This window comes from Chiloscyllium plagiosum, chromosome 25 (genome assembly GCF_004010195.1).
Source record: "Chiloscyllium plagiosum isolate BGI_BamShark_2017 chromosome 25, ASM401019v2, whole genome shotgun sequence".
Taxonomy (NCBI): Eukaryota; Metazoa; Chordata; class Chondrichthyes; order Orectolobiformes; family Hemiscylliidae; genus Chiloscyllium; species Chiloscyllium plagiosum.
The window spans coordinates 21,984,623-21,995,277 of NC_057734.1; positions in this window are offsets into that span (position 1 = coordinate 21,984,623).

The following is a 10,655-nucleotide window of genomic DNA, read 5'->3' on the forward strand; positions in this document are numbered from 1 at the left end:
GGACCAGTACTATAACTAACATGAAAAGCAGTGCTGGGTGCTGAACTGTTTTAAAAGGCCCACCTCAAGTCAGTGGGAGTTCTTCCCAATAATAATGAGAAATGTATGGCCCTCTAGCCCCCCACATCTCATACTGCTATACCGCCACACACACCTCATGTCCCTCCACCAGCTCTCATGGCCCCTAAGCCATACTATGGTAATTCCATGCCAATGCAGTGATGAATGGTTGGGCACAATCAAGCAACTCACTTGAATAGGAGGTTCCACAAGTATCCCCATCCTCAATGAGGGAGAGCACAGCATATTAGTGCAAAAGATAAGGCTGAAGCTTTTGCAACAATCTTCAGCCAGAAGTGCTGAGTTGATTGTACTCTCATCCTTCTCTACAGGTCTCCAGCATCACAGATATCAGCATTCATCCAATTCTATTCACTCTATGTGATATGAAGAAACTGCAGAAGACACTGGATACTGCAAAGCTTCTGGACTCTGACAACAATCTGGCAATAGTACTGAAGACTTGAGCTTAAGAACTTGCTCCATCCCTCACAAAGCTGTTCCTGTACAACTACAACACGAACATCTCCTGACAATGGTGAAAATTGCCCTGATATATTTTGCATATAAAAAAGGACAAATCCAACCCAGACAATTACAGCCTCATCAATCTACTTTCAAACATCAATAAAGAGATGGAAGATCGCATCAACAGTGCTATGAAGCAGCACTTGCTTAGCAATGAACTGCTAAGTGACATCCAGTTGGGTTCCACAGTAACTATTCAGTTCCTGTCCTAGAGTCATAGAGTCACTACAAGATTGCATTACAGCCTTGATTTAATTATGGTCAAAAGAGCTGAACTTGAAAGGAAGATGAGAGTGTCTGTCCTTGAAATCAAGACCACAAAAAGGAAGAAAAGGAGGAAAGTGAGAAGTCAAAGTGAACAGAGACTCCTTAAAGAATGGGACTGAGGAAATAACAATGAGGAAACTGAAATGGCAGAATAGTTGAATGTAAGTTTTGCATAGTCTTCATGTCAGAGGACACTAATAGCACACTAAAAGTATTAAATAAAGAAGGGGCTAAAGAGGGGGAGGAAATAGCCACAATCGCTATCACTAGAGGAAAAAATACAAGGGAAGCTAAAGGGGCTAATGGAGTACTTGATGGGATGCATTTTGGATTTTAAAGTAATTAGCTACAGAGAAAGTGGATACATTTGTATGAATTTTCCAACAATCCTTAGACTCTGGAAAAAGAGAGGGAGGCAAAAACAGTTAACTAAATGCTTTAACTTCAATGCTGAATATAGCATTAAAGACAGGATTCTTGGCAGTGTGAAGGAACAGTGGTATCTCAGTGTTCACGTGCATAGATCCCTCAAATTTGCCACCCAAAATGGTTAGGGTTGTTAAGAAAGCATATGGTGTTTTAGTTTTCATTAACAGGAGGATCGAGTTTAAGAGCAGCAAGGTTTTGCTGCAGCCGTACAGACCACATTTGGAATATTGTGTCCAGTTCTGGCCGCCCTATTATAGGAAAGATGTGGAGGCTTTGGAGAGGGTGCAAAGGAAGTTTACCAGGATGCTACCTGGACTGGAGGGCCTGTCTTACAAGGAGAGGTTGACTGAGCTCGGACTTCTCTCTCTGGAGAGAAGGAGGAAGAGAGGTGACCTGATCGAGGTGTACATGGTAATGAGAGGCATGGATAGAGTCGATAGCCAGAGACCTTTCCCCAGGGCAGGATTGACTGGCACAAGGGATCATAGTTTTAAGGTTCTGGGAGGAAGGTATAGAGGAGACGTCAGAGGTAGGTTCTTTACGCCGAGAGTTGTGAACGCATGAAATACGTTACCAGCGGTGTTGGTGGAAGCAGTGTCATTAGGGACCTTTAAGCGACTGCTGGACATGCACACGGATAGCAGTGAATTGAGGGGATTGTAGGTTAGGTTATTTTATTAAATTAGGATTAATCCTTGGCACAACATCATGGGCCGAAGGGCCTGTACTGTGCTTTACTTTTCTGTGTTCTATGTTCTATACATCATCTAATTTATCATCAGTTATTGGGAAAATGTTAGGGCCTATTAGAAAGGATATAATCACAGGGCATTTGAAGCAATATAATCAAGTAGAGTCAGCATGGCTTCATGAAGGGGAAACCATACCTGACAGATTTATTAAATCTTTTGAAGAGGTAACAAGCAGTTTAGATAAAGGAGAACCAGTAGATGTAATATATTAGGGTATCAAAAGGCATTCAATAAAGCACTGCACATAAGTCACTTAATAATCAACAGTGTATTTACTACGCTTTATATATCTACATACATCCACCATAAACCTAATTTATACCACATTGTGCATGTTCATTATCTGAGTCCATCAAATAGTTTAGTATTTCTTAATCTAGAACTATATTTAATTATCATTCTTTATGCACTGGTTTCTTTTTCCAATGCTACATCGTGGTTTTCATCCATCTGCCAGGTTAGTTTAAATCCTCTGTAGTAGTAGCTGCAAACTGACCTACGGGAACATTGGCCCTGGCTCTGTGTAGGTGATATCTACATTTGAACATATAAATTGGAAGTAGGAATAAGCCACTCAACCCCTTTAGGTTGGTCAACTACCATTCAATAAGATCCTGGTTGATCTGATTCCTGCTTACCCTGCATAATCTTTCATCCCCTTGCTTATCAAGAAGCTATCTACCTCTGCCTTAAAAATATTCAAAGACTCCTCTTTCACTGCCTTTTAATGAAGAGAGTTCCAAACACTCACAATATTCACAACAATAAAAAAGTTCTTCTACTTAAGTCATATTTGATGATATCTTAATTTAAACTGTGAACCCTAGTTCTAGATTCTGCTACAGGACATAACAACCTTTCTATATCCACCCTATAAAGATCCCTTAACATCATGTTTTGATCAATTGACATCTTACTCTTCTAAAGCAGATACAAGCTAACCTTGTTCAACTTTGCACCACAACATTTAGGACTGAATCCATCTTCTCAGGTCACATGCTTGACCCTGGCACTGGTGGGGGGGTGGGGGGAGTAAAATATAATCCTGGAAACATGTTTGTGACTGCAAAAATGCCTGCATATACCCCCAATTTTATAATTGCCTATTGCAAATGGCCTTCCTAAACTTCTCCCTGCTCCCCCCACCCAGCTAATAGACCCCCATAGTGCAACACATTGGCCCTGGAGAAGGATCATTGATGTTGTTATTCAGAACTGAATACCACATATAGATTCACTCAGGGAACTCCTGCACTACATTCCTAATCATGCTTGAAGTCTAGGGTTCACCTCCCAAGGATGGCTGACAGATGACCTGAATTGCCTGAAATTTCATGGTGGTTATTAAGAGCAATTGTATAGATTTTAAAATGACAGAATTCTATTTATTGATTCCTCAGGACAACAAAGCCCAGTTAAGTGAAAGGAGACGGATGAATGCGCTTGCATGAAGCATTCTCATGTTGGCACTGTGTGGTGACCTGCAATGTTAATGTCATCTCTGTTCATGTATATTGTGCATGTTGATGCATCAGGATGAGACCTGAGAGTTAAAGAATCACCATTGAGAAAGAGAGAATTTAACAAATGATAGCACCAGCTGAAGAAGTGAAGACTCAAAGAAATCAGATCTGTTTATGCATTCCCTGTTGTTCATTATCCTTTCTATTCTATTTAAAATATAGACAATGTTGGAACAAAGACAGCCCTCACTCACACAAAAATAAAAATGGTAATTTTGTGTACATGGGTTTGAAATTTACAGGTCACATGTAAATTGTTGATGCCATCACGTTTGCAGGAAAAGGATCTTTGGAAATGGTTTCTTCCTTGAGTTATCCCTTCCCTGTTCACTGGCATGCCCTCAAACTGTGAAGAGACCATTTCCAGCAAGTGCCAAGCATGAGACTTTCAGTCTCTTGGATATATCACACTGACTCTAGCTACTCCTGACCTCCAGATCTGGGAGCTCTAGCTCCTACAGCTGATATTACCTCCTGCATGTGTGGTTTTCTAATAGACGGGAAGCATCCTAGAATACCCACAATGGACAGGTTACCAATTCAACTGAATGGGGTGCCCTGCCAGCACCTCTCTTATTAGTATTACAAACTAAGTTTCTCAGAAATAAAATTGAAGAATTTTAAAACAAATTCAACTTTCAAAATTCCATTTAATTATGGGAACTCCTTATCTTAGATCCTTACTTCAGTCCATGGTTTGTCACATCAGGCTTGATTTGAATGAATGAAAACCTTGCACACTGGCCCATATAAGTGAGATATGTGTTTAGTCAGATCCAGGAAAGCTGTCTCATTGCAATGAGAAGATTGGAATCCTGGCAGATGTTTTATTAGTGGCTGCTTCCATTCAAAATCTATACACCAAATTATAAAGTATCTGTGGATTATTTGGATAAACATTAGTTAACATGAAGTTAGTATGTGCTACCTATTTTTCATGGGGAATGAGCCATATTCCACTTCCATTCCTTTCAGCAGTCATCCCTGTGCAAGTAGTAATGGGGTGAAAATACAATTTAATTTCCAACCATTTATCAGATTGCAGTTTCTATATGGAGTCAGCAGCCGTGAAAGAAAAGTGATCATTCTAAATTATTGTTTATTCTTTGAAAGGATTTAAAAGTGGATCTGGAGTGCATAACAATCACTGATGAATTGAGGAACTGAGAAAAAAAATTGTGGCTTAATTTAATCTTGCAGTTGACAAGGAAGAGGTAGCTGAAAAGATTGAGCTAATGATGTGGGATTACTCTCAATAGATGGCAGTCTATAGGTTGAAAACATTTCAATGGCACAGACAACAGATGTTGAATTTTTCAGAAAGTTTTATCATTATCATCACTGTCAAGCAGTTTCCTGAAAGATGATTGTTACTGTGCTTGAAATTTGAATACAAGAAGCCAGGTCTTTCTTGGTTGCAGCAGGTAGAACCTTTAAAGAGGCAAGAAACAACAGCAATACCTGTAGTCTTTCTGTAGTATAATAAAACAAATGCAGAACATTTAAACTATTAGCAAAAGTACACCTTCTGGTCTCTTGAGCCTTCTCTGCTAAGCAATAAAATCATTGCAGATCGATTTATGTTTCAAATTTCCACTATACCCAAAAACCTGAGAATCCCTCGTTGAACAAGAATCAATCCACTTCTGCTTTAAAAGTATTTAATGATCCCAACTTCACCATGATCTGAGGTACTGAGTTTCAAAGTCAGTCAACATCCTGACACATCCATCTCATCAAGACTGTTCAGGATTTTATAATATGGAGGTGCCAGTGTTGGACTGGGGTGTACAAAGTTAAAAATCACACAACACCAGGTTATAGTCCAACAGGTTTATTTGGAAGCATTAGCTTTCGGAGCACTGCTCCTTCATCAGGTGGATTTCATACACTTTCAGTCAAGTCACACCTCACTCTTCCAAACTCCAGTGGAAACAAGCTCAACCCATTCAACCTACCATCATAAAACAACTCACACATTCCAGGTGTCAATCTAGTAAACCTCCTCTAAACTGCCTCCAACATGTCATCTCTTGTAGCCACAGAATTTATATGGCTAATCCAGATCAGACTATCGTCAATGGTAAACCCCAGGATGTTGATAGTGGGGGATCTAACTGCCCATTCTCACTCTCTAGAGGGTCTTCACACACTTTACTTTCTTGTTTCCTCTTGATATACTCGCAAAAAGTCTTACTATCTGTTTTTATATTGATAGCTAGCTTCCTCTCTACTCGAATTTCTTCCTTGTGATTTACCTTTTAGTTGTTCCCTGCTGTTCATTGTATTCTGGCCAATCATCTCACTTGCCACTCATATCTGCACAGTGATATGCTTTTCCTTAAATTTGTTGCTTTCCCTTACTTCATTACTTAATTATGAATGGTGGGTCCTCCCTTAAGAATTCTTCTTTATAATAGCAATACAACTTATTCTGAATATTCTGAAATATCCCCTTAAATGTTTACTACACCATCTCTATTGATCTATTCCCTAGCCTAGCATATCAGTTTACCACAGCCAAATCAGTTTATGTACTCACATAGTTGTCTTTATTTAAGTTTATAAGATTAGTCTTAGACCCAGTCTTCATCCATTTAAACTGAATATAATAATAATAATATGGTTACTGCTACCTCAGAGTTGCTTTACCTCAAGATCATTTATTAATCCTGTTCATTACATGATATCAAATGTATTGCAACTTCCTCTTTGTTTCTAAGAAAATATTTTGGAAGCATTCTATGAGCAATCCATCCATCTTACTACCAACTTGGTTTTTCCAGTTTCTTTACAAATTACATTTTTCTATGATTATTGCTGTCCTTCAGAAGCATCCATTGTTTCTTCTCATATCCCTTTGTCCCACCATTAGGGCCCTGTTAAACACCTCCACTATTGAATTCTTCCTCTTCCTCTTTCTCATTTCCACTCAAATGATTCTAGATCTGGATCTCCTGAACCAAAGTCATCTCGAACAGTTACACAAACATAATTCTTGAATGACAGTGCTACCTCTCCACCCTTATCTAGCTTGCTATTTTTTTGTAAATGTTATATGATCTCACTATTCAGGACCCAATCACACTTCAACCTGCAACCATGTCTTCATAATGGCAATCAGAGATCATTTGTATTTACTACAATGTGTGTCCTGAACTAATTTATTTTGTTATGAATGTTACACACATTCAGATATAGACTCTATAGTTTAGTCTTTTTTGTTATTTTTGAAGCAGCTAGCCTTAATTGTTGGCATATTCCTAAGTTTTGTTTTCCTCTGTCTCTTCCTGCCGTTCTCAGACCTTAACTTCCCATATAATTATTTTCATCTCTTACCTTGCCTCTACTCTTGATAATCCACTTCTTTCTATTTTTGACCCCTTGCCTCAGTATTTAGTTTCACATTCTCTCCATTTCCCTAGTCATATGGTTAACGAGAGCACAGATTACAGCCTTGTTTAGCTGTAGGTGTACCAACCATACAGTCTCACTTTCCCTGGTACTCGTGTCAGTACCTCACAAACCAGTGTCACTTTTCCCACAAATTTAAGCTAATCTCTCTAATTTTATGTCCCTTATGCCAATTTTCATGCAGCTCAGATAAAAATCCAAAGAACATAACCTTTGAGATGCTGTTTCTTTTTAATTTTGTGTCCAGCTCCTTGCACTCTCTATGCAGAATCTCTTCCCTATTTCTGCCTTTGTCACTGGTACCTACATGGACCAGAACTACTGGATATTCCCCTCCACTGCAAAGTTTTTTCTAACCCTAAGCAGATGCCCCAAACCCTGGCCTTGAGTAGACTTGCAGTTTGCTGTTGAGAATGCTGTCAATCTCCCTCACTATATTATCACCTCCTAACATTACATTCCTTGTTGCTCCTCCAGACAAATTGAGTGAAGCTGAAATCTATTTGGCATTGGAGAGGCAATTGCACTCGTAACCTCTGGGTCCCTTACCTGACTCACTCACAGTCACATCCTCCTGTCCCCAAGCAAATCAAAATTGCCTGATTGCCTCTCAGTACAACGATTCTAGGTGACATCCCCCTCTCTGATATGCTATAGAATCTGTAGTTTGCTTCAAAAACTCTGAGCTGAAGCTGCTTGAATTTCTAGCACTTAGAGTCATAGAGATATACAGCATGGAAACAGACCCTTTGGTCCAACTTACCCATGCCGAACAGACATCCTAAATAAATCTAGTCCCATGTGCCATCATTTGGCCCATAGCCCTCTAAACTTTTCCTCTTCATATGCCCTTCCAGATGCCTTTTAAATGTTGTAATTGTACTAGCCTCCACCACTTCCTCTGGCAGCTCATTCAACAGCTTGTAAAACAGTAATTACTACTCCTAGAATTTGTGGAAATCAGCTCAAATGCTGAAAGTGCCTCAAAAAAGGAGCACCTCTTCCAGCCACATTTTTTCCCACTCTCCATCTTGGAAAAACACAGAATCCTTACTGAGGATGTATTTCCCCTGGAACACAATGGCATCCAGGGACTCCCACATGCTGCAACCTTATCCTACCAATCTTACTGAGTTCAAATTAATTATGTAATTATGTTATTAACTTTGTTCTGTCTGCCTTTTATATATTTTATTAACTTTACAGGAATAGAAGAGACCTTACTCAGTTACAAGAGGATCACCAAATAATTAGCTCCTTTCTCTGGGGTAGATCAAGAACTAATTCCAATCAACTCCAATGAATCTCAGCTTCACTGTAGCTTGACACAGCAACCTACTGAATCAATGGCTAAGAATGGAACGAAGTTGGATTCCATACAAAGCTATTTATGTCACATTACAGTAATGATATTGGTGGAAATAATCATCAAAACTAATTCAGTTCTTTCCCAGTAATTCAATGGATATCTGTTCCATCTTGTAGTTTACTGTGCCATACAGATTATGAATGCGTCACCTTTCATCCCAGATCTATGCAAAAGTGAGAGGGCAAGTCGGTGTCCTCAGGCTAGCAGGCAAAGAAAAATTAACTGAAGGTCACGCCCCCTTGCTTTTTGTCAGTGGGGCTGTGGTGTTTGCTCGAAAGTAATATGTACTCATAATGGATGAGGATCAAACAAATTTAGCCACACTAAATTGCCCATAGTGTTCAGGGATCTGTAGATTAGGTGCATTAGTCAGGGGTAAATATATGGTAGGGGAATGGGTCTAGGTGGGTTACTCTTTGGAGGGTCAGTGTGGACTTGGTGGGCTGAAGGGCCTGTTTCCACACTGTAGGGATTCTAATTCTAATTCTAATTCTAATCTACATTTCCCTGCTCCTCCCAACTCATTGCCTGCCCATAATTGAATAACCTTCTGCCTGTCACAAGTAGATGAAGCAGAGGGTTGATGGAGTTGGTGTCTGGATATGTGGTTGCCAAATTAACCACTTTGAAAGATCTATTGAAATTGAGATTTTACAATGATATTCAAATTGAAACATAATTTCAAATGCAAGATACAGCAAATGCGTCAATCCTGATTTTTTTTTTAAAAACTTGAAATATTGGAAACTCTCAACAAGTCTGGCAGCATCCATGGTGAATGAAGCAGAGTAATGTTTCCGGACTGTGACCTTTCATCAGAACTTGAAAAGTTCGAAATGTAACAGTTTTGAACTAGCAAAAGAGGGATAGGCTAGGAAGAAGAATAAAGGGCAAGGGTGTGATAAGATGGAGGGCAGGGAATATTAAATGACAAAAGATTTCATATTACAGCCAATGGATTAGTAGTAAGTCAAGCAAAGAAACAAAGGATACATAGGGAGAAGGTGGGAATGGATAGTAGCTATCCTAAAGTAAAGAAATTAAGAAATGAACAAAAGAAGAAAACCAAACCAGCAAAAAAAAGCATGAGTAAAAATGGGGGCACTGGTTATGATGTGAAATTGTTCGACTCAGTTCTGGGGCCAGAAGGCTATGAAGTAACGAGGGGTAAAATTAGATTGAAACATCAATACTTTCATTAATCTAACAATTTAAATAGTGCAAGTGAAAAGGAAAAACACTTTTATTGGACAAAACCACTGAAGGTACAAAGTCCAAGTGGTAGTTATGCGTCCCCAGTCTATCTAATCAGATTGACTTGAAGTTTGCTAATGTTATACAGTAAAAGACTTTCCTTTTTATTTAGTTATATTATGTTATCCTTTAGTCTTTGTTTAAGAAGGAAAGAATGATTCATTCGAAACTAGTGACACTGAACTTTCAAACTAAAATTGACCTTACACCACAGCAGACACCACATGCTTTACTGAAAAAAAAGACTATTGACCTAATTATAAAATCACCTACAGCCCACAAAGAAAAACTCCAGGTTCCTCCAACTCTGTTCTCACTCACTCAGTTAAAAATCACACAACACCAGGTTATAGTCCAACAGGTTTAATTGGAAGCACACTAGCTTTCAGAGCAATGCTCCTTCATCAGTGGAGGGTTCAATTGTAACACAGAATTTATAACAAAAATTTACAGTGTGATGTAACTGAAATTATACATTGAAAAGTTGATTGTCTGTTAAGCCTTTCATCTGTTAGAATACAGTGATAGTTTCACTTCTTTCATGTGTAAATCACAAAACCCTGTTTTTAAAGTTGCATTCTTGGGTTAGCTGTTAACAATGGTGATAGTTAGACAATATGTTGAAGGTGTTGGCCCCCTGTGTTCACTGTCTATGCCATGATGTTTAGATTGATTCTAATCTAAAAAGTGAGATAACAGAATTTTATATAAATTCATGCAGTTTTTGAGCTCAGAGTTCTACATGAATGCATGCAGTTTTTGAGCAAAGTACAATGTAACTCTGCAAGTACAAACTCACCCCACAAAATATACGTGTGCATGTGGGTCTTTGTCTGTGTCTGTGTGTGTGTGTGTGTCTGTCTGGGGTGGGGGTTGTGAGTGTGAGAAAGTGTGTGTGTGTGTGTGTGTGTGTGTGTGTGTGTGTCTATAAGGGTGTGTGTGGGTGTCTGTTTGTGCGTCTGTGTGTGCCTGTGTCCATGTATATGTGAGAGTGTGTGTGTATAGGAATATCTGTTTGTGTGTAGTGCAATGGTGATCACCTGTAATGTGACATGAACC